Source organism: Acanthochromis polyacanthus, chromosome 16, assembly GCF_021347895.1.
Source record: "Acanthochromis polyacanthus isolate Apoly-LR-REF ecotype Palm Island chromosome 16, KAUST_Apoly_ChrSc, whole genome shotgun sequence".
NCBI lineage: Eukaryota > Metazoa > Chordata > Actinopteri > Pomacentridae > Acanthochromis > Acanthochromis polyacanthus.
The window spans coordinates 35837516-35856774 of record NC_067128.1 but is presented as its reverse complement, the minus strand read 5'-3'; the positions used below and the strand labels follow the sequence as shown (position 1 = coordinate 35856774).

General features: G+C 39.0%; 2 long non-coding RNA genes across 3 annotated transcripts in view; one reads left to right on the top strand and one right to left on the bottom strand.

Moving 5' to 3' along the window:
- LOC127530285 (uncharacterized) overlaps positions 1-19259 on the top strand; it is a 239525-nt gene that overhangs the window by 102209 nt on the left and 118057 nt on the right. The gene's annotated exons all lie outside the window — the stretch shown is intronic.
- On the bottom strand, positions 1919-10749 carry LOC127530288 (uncharacterized). 2 transcript variants are annotated; one of them, XR_007936780.1, is made up of 2 exons: positions 10537-10749; positions 1919-6631 (listed from the first exon to the last, which is right to left on the bottom strand). It is a non-coding gene; the product is annotated as an uncharacterized LOC127530288 (long non-coding RNA). The 2 variants fall into 2 exon arrangements; XR_007936781.1 differs by having other exon boundaries at positions 1919-4549.

Below are 19259 nucleotides of genomic sequence, written 5' to 3'. Positions count from 1 at the left end.
ACGTGGAACATTCTGCCTAAAATGTTGAGGGAACACATTATAAAACATTCCTTTTTCAGACATTTAATGTTCCATGATAATAAAGAAAAAACGTTCTCAAACCAACATTGGGAAAATGTTTACGAGATGTTAGAGACTTCAGATGACACAACGTTCTTAATAAAGCGTTCCTGTACTGCGACATGTTGACAAAGTAGGAACATTCCAGCTGAAATGTTCTATGGATGTTCTTGAGGATGACCTTGATGGAACACATTACAGAACGTTCTTTAAAACATTCTGGCCTTAGATAACAAAAAATCAACAATTTTCCTTTTTGCTGAAGGAACACACTACGGAACGTTCTTCCATAAAATGTTCTCACAATGTTCCGTAATTGTGAAGGTTTCCAAAAAAAGATGCTCAAACCTACATTCAGCAAATGTTTTCAAGATGAAGTAAAAACTTCAGATGACAAAGTTCTTCACAAGATGTCGCTGGGGAAACTCGTTCCAGAACGTTCTTCTGTAACATGGGAAGAACGTTCTGAAACCAACATTTGGAAAATGTTTTCAAGATGTTTCTGAGATCGCACATGACAGAACTTTCTCTGTTAGAAGTTCCTCTATCTTGATATCTTAACAAAGGTGGAACATTCTGCCTGCAGTGTTCTGAGGATGCTGTCGATGGAACACATTATACAATCTATCAAACATTCCCACAGTGTTCCACAATATTACATGATACCAAAGGAAGAACTTCTTCAGTGCAACATTCAGATTTAAAAATGCTATCACCAAACATTTTTAGAACAAAGTTAGTCATGCTTTAAGAAGAACGTTCTGGGAACTTGTGTTAAGCTTTGTATGTAAAACATTCTGTCATCTGCAAAACGTTGTTGGAACGCTGGTTTGAGGACGTTCTTCCTTTGTTTTAATGGAACATCATCTGTGTTCCTCACAACATCCTCTGAATGTTGATATTAAAAGATTGAACCAACTTTCAGGTTGTTGAAGATTAAAAAACAGGAGTTCTATCCTGTCCGGTTGGTTCTTCCTGCAGATCCCTGGATTAGAACGATGAGGATGACGGAGAACCTGGTGAACTGAGCTACAGGCAGATTTAGAGGATTAAACCGATTAGTTTGAACTCGTTCAGCTTGAATGTGACGGACGTAAATACAGAGACTGAAAACGTGAAGAACTACTGTTAAAAATATGAGTAATAAAGTGGATTTATATAAGAACCGTTTGATGTTGTAGGAACCTGCACAAAACACAAACCTGTCAGAACCTGTCTACTGAGGACAAAACACTCTGGAAGTTAATTTACAATAAGACGGACACATGAATCGGAATAACCGGATTGTTAAGAGTAAAAACATACACCGAATAAAAATAGGAAAAAAAATTCTAGCAGCAGGGTTCTGATTTATAGACAATGAAAAACGAGGAGCCAAAAACAACAATGACCGACTGACAGTGAACACAACAAAAAAACTGACAACATGACACAAATGAGACAAAACATGACAAAAACAACAGGAACAACTACAGAAAGGAGACAAAAGTGACATAAAAATAACAAAAAATAGTCATTTAAGACACAAATGAGACACAAAGCAACACAAAAAAGCCACAAAACAACAAAAACAATACAAAAAATGATAGAAAATTACCAAAAAAAAAATGGCACAAATGAGACACAACACAACAAAAACAGAACAAAGACGCAGGCAAGAGACAACACTGTCCCAACTGGATACGAAATAAGACAAAAAAGAAGTAAAATGACACAAATGATGCACAAAACAACAAATATGAAACATAAAATGACACAAAACAAGCCAAAAAATGGCACAAATGGGACAAATGACACGAACAAAACACAAATTGTCACCAAAACGAGACATAACAAAGACGCAGAAAGGAGATAAAGCTGTGCCTTGTTGTTTTATTTAATCATCCGGTTGTCTTTTTCCTTTATTTTGTCTGCTCGGTTTCTTCTGGATCTTCTGGGGTTTGATGCTGTCGAAGCTGAAGGAACCTGAAGGACAGAACGTGTTGAGGAGATAAAGAAGCTTTCACTTCCTGCTCCTCCAAACTGTCCACGCTCTGCTGCTTCCTTTGTGTCGCCGGATGAAGTCTGCAGGTTACGACTTGTTAACGTCTGCAGACGACAACGTTGTGAGTTTGTTTGTGTCCTCAGAGACTCTCCGTCGGTTTTACAGAAGAGTCCGTGTGTTAGAGTCCACCTTCTGGTTTATGTTTCTGAACATTTTATAAAGAGAATCTAAGTCACGCTGCAGATAAGACGACAACAGTTGGAAGAGTGAGTTACACGTCATTAATCCAAAGTGAAATATGAAAAATAAAACATTCCTGTCAAAATCTGATTAAAAAACGTTAAAAACTGTAAAATAATCATGTTTTCTAGCAGATTTAAATCTAGTAAAAAAAATGCATATATACATTTTACAGTGACCATTTATAGTTACGTTATTTATGTCATTTTAGTTTATGTAATTCTAATCTTATTAAATAATCTCTAAAAAAGCAGTTTTAGAAATTATTTATACTTTTTAATCTTAATTTACATTTAATGTAGATACAAATACATTTAAAAAAAATAAGAGCAATGATTTGTAAAATAATGATTTTTTGATTTAATTACACTAAAATAGTGGAATTTTACAAATATAGCTGAAAACAAATGAAGCTTCCTCCAGACCTCCAACATCTCCTCCAATGTCTCCTCCAGGTCTCTAACATCTCCTCTGGGTCCGTAACACCTCCTTCAGTCCTCCAACATCTCCTTCGGGCCTCCAACACTGCCTCTAGGCCTCCAACACCTCCTCCAATGCCTCATCCAATGTCTCCTCCAGGCCTCCAACATCTCCTGTGGCCCTCTAGTGCCTCCTCTGGACCTCCAACACCTCCTCCAAATCCTCCTCCAGCTCTTCTCTGGTCCTCTGGGCCTCCAATGCCTCCTCCAGGTCTTCTCTGGGCCTCCAATGCCTCCTCGAGGTCTTCTCTGGTCCTCTGGGCCTCCAATGCCTCCTCCAGGTCTTCTCTGGGCCTCCAATGCCTCCTCCAGGTCTTCTCTGGGCCTCCAATGCCTCCTCCAGGTCTTCTCTGGTCCTCTGGGCCTCCAATGCTTCCTCCTCCAATCTTGAAGCAGATTTTAGATTTTTACTGACAGCTCTATCCCGTCTTTTTTCCTTTTTTCATCGTTTTTTTCCACTAGTTTTATCTGTAAATTAACCACAACTGATACAATCTGTAAAATAAGACATTAAAATGTATTTTTCTATAATATACATGTTTTTTATTTTATTTTTTCATTTAATTGGAGCAAAATTGTATAATTTTGGAGTCAAATGTTGTAAAAGAACAAATTAGCGTTAATAAAAAAACATTTTTGATGCAGACTGATTTTTCTAGATTTTATCTGTAATTTAACAAAACAAAGAGAAACTTAACAGGAACAGTGAGTTGCTAATAAGAGCTGTCATATTTTCCAGCGTGTATCGGTAGTTTCTCTGACTCTGCAGGCTGAAGCTGGACGGTTCCTCTAATGGATGCTCTGCGCAGCGTTTTTCTCTTCTGTACACAAACTAATGGCAGCAGAAAGCCTCCAGCGAAGGGAGGAAATCTCTAACGATGTTGACTTTGAGAGGCGGCCAGTTTCAATAAGGAGAGGGGCACTAAAAAGCCAAACCCAGCAGAGCGACGCTCTCCGGCTTCCACCGTCGCTCTCCCACCGGACAAAGTCAATATTGACCCTCGGCTATAAAGCAGCGGCTCACATCTGATGTAATTTACCGTGTTCACTAAAATCCAGAGATGTAAGGCAGAGAAACATCCGGAAAGGACCACAGGGGAGGCTGGAGGAGGCTGGAGGAGGTTGGAGGAGGCGCTGGAGGTCTGGAGACCTGAAGGAGGTCTGGAGGAGGTGTTGGAGGTCTGGAGGAGGGGCTGGAGGTCTGGAGACCTGAAGGAGGTCTAGAGGAGGCCTAGAGGAGGCGCTGGAGGTCTGGAGACCTGAAGGAGGTCTGGAGGAGGCATTGGAGGCCTGGAGGAGATGTTTGAGGCCTTGAGAAGGTGTTGAAGGCCAGAAAGAGATGTTGGCGGCAAAGAAGGCATTGGAGTAGGTATTGAAGGCCCGAAGGAGGTGTTGGAGGTCTTGAGGACACGTTGGAGGAGGCGTTGGAGGACTTGAGGAGGCCTGGAGGAGGTCTTGGAGATTCAGAGGAGCCCTGGAGGAGGTGTTGGAGTTTTTGGAGGCCAGGAGGAGATGTCAGAGGAGACATTGGAGGTCCAAAGGAGGTGTTGGAGGTCTGGAGGAGGCATTGGAGGTCTAGAAGAAGTGCTGGAGGAGGTGTTGGAGGGGCTGCAGAGGAGACGACAAAGAAAGTCAGAAAGAGTCCAGACAGTGAAGCTACTGAAGCTCTGCAGGAGTTTGTGAAGCAGTGAACCTCCATCAGAGGGAGGAGGACCTCCTGGTCAGTTCATAGGAGGTCCAACATGAGGCTCAGTAACCTTCTGAGGAACATCAGGCCGTTATTACTCTGAAAGCAGAACAAAATTTATGAGAGCAAAGACAAACAACAAAGTGACGAAGATCAAACGAGACTGAAGAGGAGGAAGATGACGGTCGGTCTGGTGATGAAGATTTATCAGACAGAAGCTGTAAAAACACAAAGAATCATCAGTTTTCCCAGCGGGCCCTGAATGCATCATGTGTGACAGGAGTCCATCTGTAAAATGAACCATCAAAATAACTTCATGTCTCATTATTAAAAAATCACCAAAAATAGACCTCTTATTATAACCAGATTTTGTAAAAAACAAAAAATTCTGCTCTCCTCGGTCCAACTGAAAAGTCATTTCAGATATATCAGCCTGAAACTGTAAAAACAGAAAAAAAAATCCTCCAATTCTCCTGTGGTTTTTGAATGTATCAGGTGTTACTCTATCTGTAAAATTAACCAAACCAAAATCACTTCATTTTACGTCTCATTTAGAAAATACAGCCAAAAATGCACCCTTTGCTATAACAAGATTCAGTCAAAATGAAAAAATTCTGTGTTTCTTAGTGCAAATTGAAAGTCATAACAGACTCACCTGTGAGCTACGGTCACTCAACAAAAATTCACAGTTTTCAGCTGAACTGCAGGCAGAGCTCTGCAGAGTATTTATGGAAAAACAAAATAATATTTAGAAATAATATTTAGCAGAGCAGTGAAGAGATTAAGATCAAATGAACTGAAGAGGTCGGAGGCTGTAAGGAGGAAGACGGTGGTCAGTTTAAAGATGATCTTCAGTCGGCTCATCGCTTCGGTTCACAGAGAAAATACAACTCTCTCCATATCAGAACTTTTTAGTTCAACAATTCCTTGAATCAAGCAAGTTTGAAAGTCTTAAAAAAAAGTCTTATAAAAATCACCAAAAATGTACACCATTTATCAGCCAAAAACTGTAAAAACAGAAAGAATCGTCAGACTTTCCAGTGGTCCTGAAATGCATCATTCCATATTACATCTCTGAAATCATGATATTTGATCAAAATGACATTGTTCTACTTGTCAGATTTAATAAACCTCTTGTTGCAACCAGATTCTGCAAATAACGAACAAATTCAAGACATTTCAAAACAAATGAAAAATGTGATGGTGTATAATTTTCTGTAACAGTTTGACCAAGGACTGCACTGGACTGGAGCCATTTAGAAAGAAACCATCTATTAAATCTATTAAAGTATTGACATTGATTTTGCATGAATACACTGATTTTTAAGCTCATTTTAAACTGTGTTTGGGTTATGTTTCCATGGAAAGAGTGCAAACACAGCGCTGTTTAATGGACTTTACTGCCTTATATTTAACATTGTATTTGATTAGCATTGCAGGAAGCATTGGAGGAGGTGTTGGAGGAGGTGTGCTAAAATCTCCAGATATCCCGTGCAAACAAAATGATATTTAGGCGCTTCCCGCTGCGTTTGTAGGTGGCACTAACAGATGACTTTACTGCCTAAAATTTAAAGTTGTACCTGATTAGCGACTGTAACAAAATTACTATATTTATGAACTGTAATGTGTTAGAAAACTTTGCTCCACTGGTTAGCCCGTTAGCATATTAGCATTACAATGTACAGGACAAAACCAAAGACACCAAAGTCTTTAACATTCATCCAGTCGTTGCTCACAAAGTTGGCTTTGGAACAGGAAATATTTGGGGATGTCCAAACCACAGGGGATAAATTATCACATTCTCTTACATTCTTTTGGTCACGTTTAAATCAAAAAACACTTTTTAATAAGCTTCACCAGGTGGTTTGTCACAAGTTTGATATCTCCAAAACGCAGAACCATAAACTCATAATTAAAAATTCCTGAAGCACGAAAACAGTCTCCTCTTCTGGGAGCGTTAAAGTCAGGTCAGTTTATTCATCGGCACATTTTAAATAAAGTGTTTCAGAGGGGGAACCCACCGAGGACTGTGTGAGTGAGTGTTCGGCGTGAATGGAAAAGCCCCGAGATCAGACACACCCAGAGCAGCAGACAGACAGCTAAGAGCTAATCCTGCCGAGTTTCAAAGAAAGTCCAGACTCCGGTGAGGGATGAAGGGAGTGACCGAAGAGAAAAGATAGTCTGAGGAGTCGGGAAATAGGAGGAGAGAGGGGAAAGAGTTCATGAGAAAACTTAAGAAAATATAACCTCTCGTGGCAAACGTTCCAGATTTACACAATGGCTTTTTGTGCATTTTAAAAGTGATTTTCTCAGTGGTGCATGCAGCTGGGGAAAAAAAGAAGCAGAATTTAACCTACAAACATTAAAGCATGAAGTAGTCAAAGAAAATCACCACAAAAGATGTAAAATCTCTAAAAGAAAAGCCAGAATCATCAGCAAAAAATATATAATTACCACAAAAACATGCAAACACAACAAGAAAAGACACTCATAAAGCAGTAAAACACACAATATCAACACAAGACGCAAAATCACCACAGAGGAAAAATCATCCCTGAAAAAAATTCAGTACGAAGCACCAAAAAGTAACAAAATCAGTACAAAAAACATGCAAAAGAAAAGGCAAAGAAAGTGATAATTACCACCAAAACATGAAAAACACCATGAAAAGATGCAATATAAGTTTTTATAGTTCTATCTTCAGAAATAATCTGAAAATAGAACAAAAAGTCACAAAATCTTCAAATTCAAAATGAAAAACGGGGACATAACATGAAATCACCACCACTCAAAATCAACACAAGCAGATGCAAAGTTACCCAAAGAAAAAGCAAAATCATCAGCATAAAACAGATAATCATCATAGAAACATGGAATACACCACAAAAACACACAACATCACAAACCAGTGTAGTTCTGATTTCAGTAGGAAAAAAACAAGTTTAAAAGAGGAAAAATCATCCTTAAAAAAATGGGAAATCACCTCGAAAAGTCACAAAATCTTCAAAATAAAGATGCAAAATACAGATATTGACTTAAAATCAACACAAATCATATCATTTTAGGACAATCAAGAGATGTCGGGGAATAGGACGGGGAAAATTCACGAGAAAAACGGAGATAATCTAACCTTTTGTAGGAAAGTTTTCAGGTTTACATTCCTCCTTTTAATACACTTTCAGGGCGTTTTAGTAGTAGACACTGCTGGAAAAAGCAGAGTTCATCCTGCGAACGCTAAACTTTCTTGCTGTTTCATCATGGAAGGCAAAGGTTTGTCAGTGACGAAGCCGAGAGTGTTTTGTCTGCCGCCTTATCAGCCTCCTCTTGTCCCGTTGCCCCTGGCGACGCATGGATCGAGGCCAGCAGCCCATTAAGGAGATCAAAGCCGAGCAAAGTGGATGAAGCTCCGCTCTCTCTCCGTCACATGTGTTTATACCTGACGTGCTTTCCCCTTCTCTTCTCTGCTCTGCGTTTAAAGAAGGAAAAAAAAGAGAATCTGGAGGAGGTTTAACGGAGGCAAACACAAGATACGGGAACATGGGAAGAAGCACTGGAACTGAGAAAAACCCTCGACTCTGTGAAGAAGTTTAATCAGTGACACGTTACAGATGTGTTTGAGTTTCTCCCACAGTCAACTTCAGTGTTTCCAGAGATTGTTAAAAATTATGCAGGCATATTTTCCTCTTTAGTTCAGAGATGAACTGCCAGCACTTGTTTCAGTTTCTGCTCTGGAGAAACACCAACACTTTATATCTGTAGGCTGCAGGTCGATCGGTCGGTCGATATCTTCAGAAAATGGTAGAAAATGTGGGTCAAATGACTTGCTTTGTCCAAAGATGTTCAGTTTACTGCCACAGAGGAGGAAGGGAACCAGAAAAGGTCCACAAATGAGAAGCTGTAATCACAGAATTTACTACTTTTCTTTGTAAAAAGGTACAAAACCAATCAATTCATCGAGCTTTAAACTGGATCCAGACGCAGAGTCAACAAGAGCGATCCGAGATTTCTGACCTCCGCCAAGGGAAGATGATACGAAGTTGGAAAATCTAAATCTGGATCCAGAATCCAGATCCTTAACCGGATCAACACAAAATTTGAATGGAGTCTTCCCTGGGCCAAGATCCACCTCTGGTGAAAATTTCAAGAAGATCCGACAAGTAGTTTCTGAGAAATCCTGTCCACAGACACGCACACAGACAGACAAATAAATAAACGGACCCGATCGCATAACCTCCTTGGCGGAGGTAACAAAAGGTCAAAGCCACATTTTGCTTTTTGTACGTACAGTCCAGAAAGACAGGTCGGGTTTAAGGTTAAAGGGTTGGCATGGAAAGCTGTTGTAACTGTTAAACTCTACTGGTTCGTTGTTGAGAGAGTGTGCCCAGATTCTTTCTCATTGGACGGTGTACGCAGATTTGTAAGTTACACCATAGAAGAATCTGTGAGTCCAGCTTTCCAAAGACAAAACAGGTTTTTATGGATGGACATACAATATTTCTCCTCCTGGACCTCAAATAAATAAAAATATATATTAAAAAAATTCAACGTGACTCAAAAGTCACAAAATTTTCAAAATAAAGTGCAAAATCACCAAAAGAAAAGGCAAACTCATCAGCATAAAAACAGAAAATGGTCACAAAAATATGGAATGCACCACAAAAATACATAACATCACAAACCAATGTAGTTTTGTTTTGTTCAGAAATTATATAAATATGTGCAGTCGGTCCTTTTAAATGCAGTAAAAACCACAAAAAAAGTCATAAAAGAAACAAAATCACCGCAAAAGATGAAAAATCGCCAAAAGAAAGGACAAAATCATCAGCATAAAAACTGATAATCACTACAAAAACATGCAAATTTACCAACATAAGCTGATACAGCTACAGTTTAAGCTGATCTGCCCCCAGTGTATGACCACATCGCTTAAGAAGGATCAGTATAAAGTAATAAAAGACAAAATCTCGAAAATAAAAATGCAAAAATTATCTCATAAAGACATGAAATCACCACGACTCAAAAGCAACACATAAGATGCAAAATCGCCAAAAGACATCATCATCAAAATAACAGATAACCGCCACTAAAACATGCACACACATCACAAAAAGACACCAAATTACTAAAAGACACAAAATCACCACAAAAAGACTAAATCTCCAAAAGAAAATGCAACATCATCAGCATAAAAACAAATAATTACTGCAAAAACATACCAACAGACCATGAAAAGTGTCAATAAAATCACATCTGTGTTCGTTGTTTCGGTATAATCAGTATAAAGTACTAAAAGAAGATGCAAAATTATCCTTAAAGATATGAGGAATCACCACAAAAACTGTACTGAAAACCACAAAATCTTCAAAATAAAAAAAGATGCAAAATCTCCATAAGAGGAGACGGCATCATCAACAAAGAAACTGATAATTACCACAAAAATATGCAAACACTCCACATAAAGACACAAGATCATAACTAGTGAAGCTAGTTTGCTCCCAGTATAATTTAAGTAGGACTTCATTTAACAATTTCACTTCATTGAACTTCAGTCCTGCATGTTTAGTGACGTTTGGCTGCGTTGACCCAGATATAAATTCATTCTCCTTGTGTTTTTTTTAAAACTTTTTACTATAAACCATTAAAAAATATCAGCTGGAGGGTTGACGACCTGCTAAAACAAGCAGAAAGTTGGCGTCTGTTTGCTGTGTTTTCAGTGAAGCTGTGCAGCTTTCTATGCTTCCTCCTTGTGTGTTCGCTCTGCATGAGTGGAAAGTGGAAGCTGCCTGAAAGGAGACCCACTTTAAGGAACGTCAAGTGTGAACGCTGTCCAGAATTAAGTCTGGCAGAGGCTGTATACAGAAAAATGAATTAGAGGAGAGGGCTGTAATTCTAGCTGCTGCTTTCATAGATACAGCAGCCAACACTGGAAGTAAAAAAAAAGCTAATTACCATCACTGAACAGCAAATAAATCTGATATTTGGCTGCTGATTGCTGACATGTAATACGGTAATTAATTCTGTGGTGGTTAAATGAATGAAGCCTGCATGTGTGTGACCATTCAGACGAACAATACAACAATACTGACCACGTGTTGAACAGCCAGAGACATGAGACGACTGTCACAGTTCAGCATAAATATTCATGTCGTGCTCCTGGCCTCCGTTCACTTTGTCGCCTCTTTCATCAGACGCTCGTGATGCAGCGTCGCTCGGCTTCCTGCTCGGCTCTTAAAGCTGCAGGAGGCCCGAATCTGGAACAAAAAGACCATCAAAATGTAACAATAGAGGCCTTTTCACCCTCTGTCATCAGCTTCCTCTGCTAAACAAGACGGATATATGCAGGAAAACACATGCTTGGTCGCAGACATGAACTTAAACATAGCCGTAAAAACTTTATTTAAAGCTTCAAGGTGTTTCTGACGCTGCAGCAGTGCAGCAGTTTTATCTGACGCACAGGTTTGTACTTTATTCTCTAAATAGCAACTCAAAATATTTATGTATTGAACTAAAACAGCTTTTTTGGCAAATTGTGGTGTCCCAACAAAGGCAGATTAAAACCACACCTCCAGCATCTGCTCATGTTTTTGCATTTTATCTGCTAAATATGAACTTTTAAAACTATAAAAGCTGTTATTTTTGTAAACTCTGATGTTGGGTGTGATCCAGGTGACAAGATAAATCGGGGCTTATCCGGGATCTACTGCAACTGGGAAGATAAGGAACAAAATATAACATCCACATATCAAAGAACAGAACATTTAGTGAAGATAAAACAACCAGAATAAAACCAGTGAAGCTAATTTAACTCTAAACTCTGGTATCTGCTCATGTTTTTGCACTTTATCATCTAAATATTAACTTTTAAAAACATACAACCCTTATACTTGTAAACTATGGTGTCAAACCAGGAAGCAAAATAAACCTACAACTAACGATATAAAACATAACTGGGAGAAGGAACTTGATATGGAAATTACAGATGATGATTGGCTCAGTATGTGAAAGATTCACCACACATCCACCAGTTCACGGACAGGGAGGGAATTCTCCTGGAAAAATTTGGCACGCTTCTTCTTTACACCAAAGATAAAAAATAAACAGTTAAACCGACATCTGAAATGTTGCCGAGAATGTGGAGAGCTTGACGCAGATCACTCACGTGTTTTGGAAATGTCCAAAAATAACTGTGTTTTGGGAAAGCGTGTGTGAAGAACTACAACAAATAATGAGTTATAAAATCCCTTTGAGCTGCAGCGTGCTTTATCTTTGCAATTTCTCTGAAAAGAATGTGATGGGAAATGACAGATATTTAATCAAAATACTGCTGGTGGCATGTAAAAAAGCCATAACGAGAAACTGGGGGAAAACAGAACCACCAACAAAAGACCAATGGTTGAAAATAATTGAGGAAATCTACATAATGGAGAAACTAACTCACAAACTGAGACTACAGGAAGCACAGATGGACAAAAAATGGACTAAGTGGACAGAACCAGGGGAAAACTATGATTTGCAGGACTGAAAGATGATGTAGATGATCTGTTACCACCCAGGCATTTTTCAGTTGTTGTTTGTTTATCTGTTTTTCTATGTTTGTGTAAGTATATAAAATAAATAAAAACTTTAGTGAAAAAAACCCAGGGAGCAAACATAATTGGGGGCTTGTCCGGGATCTACTGCATCTAGAAACATAAAGAACAAACTATATACTCAAACAACAAAACATTTAGTGAAGTGACAATGATAAATATAAAAGAACAAGACAGAATAACCAGAATAGAACTAATTAAATTAGTTTTTGTACAAAGGAACACAAAAATTCAACCACAATTCAAACAGCATCCTAACTTTAATGGGGGCTCATCTGGGATTTACTGGACTCTTCTTGTGGATGCTGAACTTCAACATCTTTGTGTTTTTTTTTTTGTTTTTTTTTTTTGTATAAAGGAAGAAAATATAATAACCACACAGCAAATGTAGGAAAATAAAACAGAACAACAAAATAAAATGCAAAAGAACAGGATAACATAGCAACAATAAAACTGATTAGTTTTTTGTTCGTTGTTTCAGTATAAAATTTTTTAAATGTTTTCTTGATCGTTGAAGTTGCTCCCATTCAAAGAATTTCAAGCAAAAGACAAAAATATAAGATAAGGTTGATAAATTTGTCCTGAGCATATAAACATAAGTAGAAAAGCATATGTATGTAAGTCAAAGTGTGAGAAAGTTTTCTGTAATGTTTTAAAAGAACGTAAACATGAATTAGCTGCAGCCATTAGCCTTTAGCTACAGTTAGCTGGACATCATCATCAGTTTGCAGGTGAATCTACCTAAATAACCAATCAGTTCAAAACATGTCTGAATCAGAGGAAAATAAAGTTAGCAGCTCACATGTCAAAGAGCAGAACATCAAGCTCAGAATATAGCAGCTAAGTCCAGATAAACTGAGAACATTTTGTCTTTAACACAAAATTTGTGTTTACTGTCAGAATCGCTGTCCTACTTTTCAGCTGCGTTGCATTGCAGATGCTGAATTAGCGGCTTTTCCTGCAAGACTTCCATCTATGAAACCACATTAAAAGAAACAAGCATCTAAATTCGTAGAATAGAAAATAAAAACAACACCCTCTCTCCAAAAGAGCTATAAATCTCCAATGTTTGGTTTGTCTAAAGCTTAAAAACAGAGGAGCGGAAATCTACTTTCCTCTCAGACTATTTTAAGTTCAATATGCTCAAAGATTAGTACGGAATTTATGGCTAATTATGCCAAGAAATACAGCTTATACAGCAACTTCAAGCTCCTTATGTGCCAGTTTTCTCCAAGACTTCAGTGATGGATCATTTACTTTGTGATTTTTTTTGCAAGATAAGTTTATTTTTATTGGAGTTCTGACTAAAAGCGGCAACTACAGTTGAACTTTTGCTGTGAAATGAAAAGAAAAACTGTTTATTGTCGCCACATAAAGTAGCTGAAATTGAACCAGGAGGAGCTTTAAAAAGACAAACCAATATGCAGATTTTTGCTCGTCCTTCGTCATCCTGCTTCTCTGGAGTCCTTCAGTCCGGATGTCAGTTAAACTTTCCAAGTCATGATTCATGGCGGACGAGGACCTTCTGTAAACATTTAGCTTCAATCCAAACACATTTAATGGAACCAAATCTACATTTTTATACATGGGAGTTATGACTTTCCATAATATGTCTGAGTGTTTGTTTCTTCTAAGAGCTTTTGTCTGAATCAGAGACTTGTGTGAACTCGGTTTTATTGTTGCAAACAGGTGGAACAAGCAAATCTTTACAGAAGAAACATGCAAAACCCAAACGTTAAACGAAGCACGCAGCATAATTTCACACAAGTAGGTCATTCAGAGTGAAAGAAAGACAGAAAAACTGCACGAAAGCATCAAAATTCAAACGGAAAGACCAGAATTTATGGATTTAAATTGAATTAAAGCAGTGGAATTAAGAAAAAGTCTCAAGCTTAGTCTGAGAAATTGTTCCTAGAAGAGTTAAAAGAGCAGATCTGAGACCTAACGGGCTTTAGAGAATTTATTTATGATGTATTGTTGGGCTCAGAGATTCATAGACAATAAATAGAGCTTTAAATGACATTTTATATCTAACTGGAGGCCAGAGCAGGGAGCCAGACTTGGACCAAAGTGTTCTCATTTCCTGGTGTTGGTCGGTAGGACGCTAGTTCAAAAGATTAGCCCTCGAGCAACATAAAGGAGCAGTAATTATCACTTCATAGCAATCAGGATCAACAACAACTAATGAATTAGAGGAGTTTTGCAGATTTGATAGCAACGGCTGAGTTTCCATGCAACATATCCCAAAATGAAGCCAAGAGCCAACATCAAATTGGGGAAAATAGAAACTTAGACTTCAGAAAGCTCACAGAGATGAATAAATGAGTTGTTTTAAGCAGTATGTTCATTTCAGAATGGTTAGAAGAGCATTGGACGATGATGAGAGAGAAAAACCAACACAAAAATAACCAAGAGACTGAACAAACTGAGCATCGGACCGCCAGAAAACCATTAGAGAAGTTTTTTACGTGGTGACGTGTTTTCTGGAACAGTTCAGGCAATAATCATTCATGTCCACAGGGCCCTGGTTCCAGAGCAGAAGTCTGTCAGAGTCTGCTTAAACGGATAATAAATGACCCAAACGTCACGCTGAGGAGCATCACTGATGATGGAAGTTGTGTTTGAAGCTTCGACTCAAGAGACGATTCCACCGTTCTACTGGACACTTTCTAGGATACTTCAAGTCATCTTGCACTGATTCCAAGTCAGTTTGAGTACATTTGGAGTCACTTCTAACGAGTCTGTGTCATCTTAGACACAGTTTGAGTTATTTTGATCAATTTTTTTGTCATTTTGTACAAGCTATTTTACACACATTGCAGTAATTCTGGAAACATTTGGAGTTGTGGACAGACTTTTGCCATTTTTGACACGTTAATTTCTAGTTATTTTTGGAGAGGTCAGTTGGTTTTCTTGAACATTTATGTGGTTGTGCACTTTGAATTTGTCCCTCAGAGTCTGACAGTATAGTCCTATTGTAAAGTCCTGAAGTGTCTGAGGAAAGAAACCAGAGCTAAACACCTGAATTGTGGCTCTATGGCACAAGGGTGCTCCATCAAAACAACACATCTGCATCAAAAACCTGTGAATTTTGAGCCCACAACTAGAAAGTCGTTGCTTTCCACAAATCCTACTCCCTAAATGTAGCATCGTGTAACTTCCACATCATCTGTAAAATGAAATTCAAGATAAAGAGTCACAGTTAGTCACAAAAGAGTCTGAATTTATGTAGCAAACCCACCAAGAAATACAGGCATGGACAAGCTTTTCTCAGGCTTTGCCAGCACAGAAGGTTTATCATTTGAACTGTTTTGAAGATACTAGAATGAAGATTTAGTCACAACTTTGGTGTTCCTGCTGAAATTTTGATCATCATTAAGAATAACACCAAGATTCTGGACGCTGGTTTTGTTTTTTTTAGCGCCTCAGACTCAAACTTTCTTCGTTGCTTACAAGAATTAATCAAGTCTCATTACTTAGTTGAAGAAACCTTTGTTGCATAATATTTAGTTTCTTAAGTCATATCCACATTAGCAGTCATTTGGATAGAACAGAATGTCGTCTGCATGTTAGCAAACCGTATTATTGAAGAATGTTGAATGAATCACATTTTACTGGTGGGTGAAATCAGCAGCCTGCTGTAGTAAACGGCTCTGTCGTGTGTTGTGGTTGCATAAAGTGTGTCAGGACTCTGAGTTCTGTGTTTGTTGCTTCACTGAGATGCCACAGATGTCTGTCAAGGACAAAAGAGTGCAACACAATTACTCATGAGGGCTGAGAGATACGGGTCTTCTCCAACAGGTTGTACAGTGTGTAGCAGAGCCGAGTACACTCTGCTCACTGAGCTATTTACAGAATTATTCCTACAAAGGAATAATGAGGAGTTTCAGGAAATAACCACCCCGTTACGTCTTTGTGACAGAAGTGACAGTTTGATCACGCCATGTGCAAACTGCAACAGAAAAAAGAGTTTACAAAGAAACGATCCCGAAGACTCGACATTTAAACAGGTGCAGTCCAGGCTGGGTGGGAGGAAAAATGTGCAGAAGTATCGTCATGTTTCAGACAGTATCAAGAAACATGCATGAATGAAAGCTGCAGCAGAAAATGTTCTGAGTCCGTCTGCCAACATCCTCCCTGCTATTAGTGAAGCAGACAAGCTGTGCTGGTTTCACACAGTCCCACGAATACGCCACAGTTACGTTTAGACTCATTCCAGTGAAACAAGAATCCGTAAAAGTGGCGGTGTGTCTCCACAGAGAGAAACAACGGCTGTAAAAATGGCACAAATGACAAATACGTGAGCACGGACATGTACGGTCGGTTGATTCCAGCAGAGTTACATTTAAAGCTGCAGCCTTTACGACTGAGCGGAAACAGAAACAACTGGAAGGGCAGAAGAAATGCACACATGTGGTATCACAGGGAAGAAATACTTAGCTACAAGTAAAATAATGCCTTCAAAAGTAGACACAGGAAAATATCAGCATCAAAATACACTTAAAGTACCAAAACTAAAAGTACTTACGGAGTAAATTAATGGATGTATCATAATTATTACAATCATGATTATATTTACTTCTGCTAATGTACTTTTATATCATATTGCTTTTGTATTAAGTGCTGCATTTATTACCATGTTATTACATTTTTTGATTTTTAATTCATTCAATTATTTCAATTTCATGTGCGATATTCCAGTTTAATGTGCAGTATTTTACTTTCATGTGCAGTATCGTAACTTCATGAGTAATATTTAATTTTTAATGTGCAATATTACTTTTCATGTGCAATATTTTAGCTTCATGTGCAACATTCCAGTTTAATGTGAAAGTTCACATTTTTACGTGCAATATTTCTTTTGCAGGGGCAACATTTCACTTCAATGTGTAATTTCTCAACTGCATGTGCAGTATTTCAACTTCATGTGCAATATTTTGATTCTATGTGCAATATTTCATTTTCATGTTCAGTATTTCAGTTAAATTTGCAAAATTCTAAATCTACAAGTACATGTAATAACTGAATGGTGTTTGGAGTGAAAAGAACAGCATTTTTCTCTGAAATGTAGCAGAGATGAAGGCGAAAGTAGCAGAAATGAGAAAAACTCGAGTACAGGTGTCTAAAAATCACACACTGGTGGACTACTCGAGTAAATGTACTTAGTTACTTTATGTTGCTGCTTCTTGGACGAGCAGATGTTAGACTATTTTACAAAAACGACAGAATTTACTGCAAAATTTCACATAAAAAACTCCTGTTCAGACTAAAAATAGTGTCCTGTTACTCTCAGTCTGCTGTTCGGAAAATAAATTCACCACCATTCATGATGTTTTTGTTTGTTTCCCGTCAGCCACGGCAGCGTTTTTATTTTGCTGACTTCAGTAAATGTTCTCCTCCTACTGTAACCTCGCTTCCTTCCAATCTGGACGTCTTGAGCGTCTTCAGGTTTCTGTCACTTTTCTCGGCGTTTGGACGCCGTCTGGCTGCAGGCGGAGGATCTGGACGAGGATCTGAGCAGAGCGACTCAGGAAGGAGACGCTCCAGAATCCTGCAGACGACGGCTCATAAACAGTCCTGTGCACGTCCGCTTCCTTTGCAGGGATCAGGTTTTGGAGGTATTTAATCGGTTTCCATGACAACGCAGCAGGAAGAACTCACCTTGCAGCTCCAACTAACTCTACTGTCCAGTTAATCCTGTCATCAGTCAGCTCCGGTGGCCTCCTGGCAACTGCTCTGTTTGGACCGAAGACGACCACACCGAGGGGAAATGTTCAACCCTGGGGCCTAACAGTCCAGTTTCTGTCAAGTAGAACTGCTCAATGATGTAGAAGGAAGGCTGACATCATCCTCACCTTGGAATCTGACCTGCTAGCACCCGTTAGCGCTTGGGTTTCTATTTATACGTCCAGCTGACACAGAGCAGCATTCATCTGGTGTCATGCATGCGTCCACTTGATGGTTTTAAGTCCAGTCCCGGTCACATGGTTCCCCTTCACCATCACTTCTCCACGTGCAGAGATCAAAAAACAAAACAAAACATGTGGATGTCAGAAATAGATGCCGTGAGAACAAATGTTTTCGGCTGGTGTCGTCAAAGTCGCTGCTAAATGTTGTAAAAGAGTGAATTTTAGCCTAGAACAGGAACTTTGCTTTAATTTAGAATAGAATCCCTTTATTCATCCCCTAAGGGAACTTCCAGGGAAACCAAACAGCAACTGAAAACTAGACTTAAGACACAAAATAAAACAAAGTGGAAAAAATGGTCTGAAACACTAGCCTAGCCACACTAGCCCCAGCTCTTAAGACACAAGAGTCTAGGGCCGCTCGACAGGGAGGGAGGCGGGCTAAAAGGTCATCTTTCAAATCACTCTGCAGCAATTGGGTAGGTATACAACCAATCAGCGCAACGAATAGGCTGACGTAGTTCCTAGAGCGCCGGATTGTGGCTAAGTCCCATTAGCTTCCCAACCAGTGGAGCCAACTGGTATATTAAGGATTTGCCATATCCCGTCGGCATAAGTCCAAATACGTCTTTCTTCTCAATGAAACACTTCAGTGCCGTCCTTTGTTTATCTTTCAAGTTGAATTTTAGCTTCAAATCTTTAAGGGCTGTGGCCAAAGCCGAGTCTAAAGATAACTGTTTATTGTGCGCCGGTTGTTTCTGTCAGAATCGTCGCGCCTCTGTCGTCACTTAGTTACGCCCGCCTTCTGACTCTACACTTCATGGTGATTGGTCCGGCCAGTTTTAGGAGAATCCAGCCTCGAGCCTTATGGAGGGTAACTAGACCCCCCCCTGGCAGAGAATTAAATTCGTTGCCATGGGTTGTCTAGCGAGATACTGAGGCTACTGAAACTCTAGATTTAAACTGAAAAAATGAGTTTTTTAAAAATTGGAAATGAAATTTCCATCAAGCATGGTGGTGGCAGTATCATGCTCTGGGCCTTTCTAGAAGAGCTTCTGGACTGGTTTCAGACTGTATTCTGACCGTTTCTGAACATTTTTGAGGACTGGTTTAGGTTTGATTTTGATCCTGGTTTTAGATCCTTGTAGGACTGGTTTCAGACTGTCTTGAGTGGGTCGTTTTTAACCCCCAGGACAGCGAACCTACCATCAATCAAAGCTACCATCAAGCATGGTGGTGGCAGTATCATGCTCTGGTGTTTTCTAGAAGTGCTTCTGGACTGGTTTGTAAAATGATTTAAATACATTAAAAATG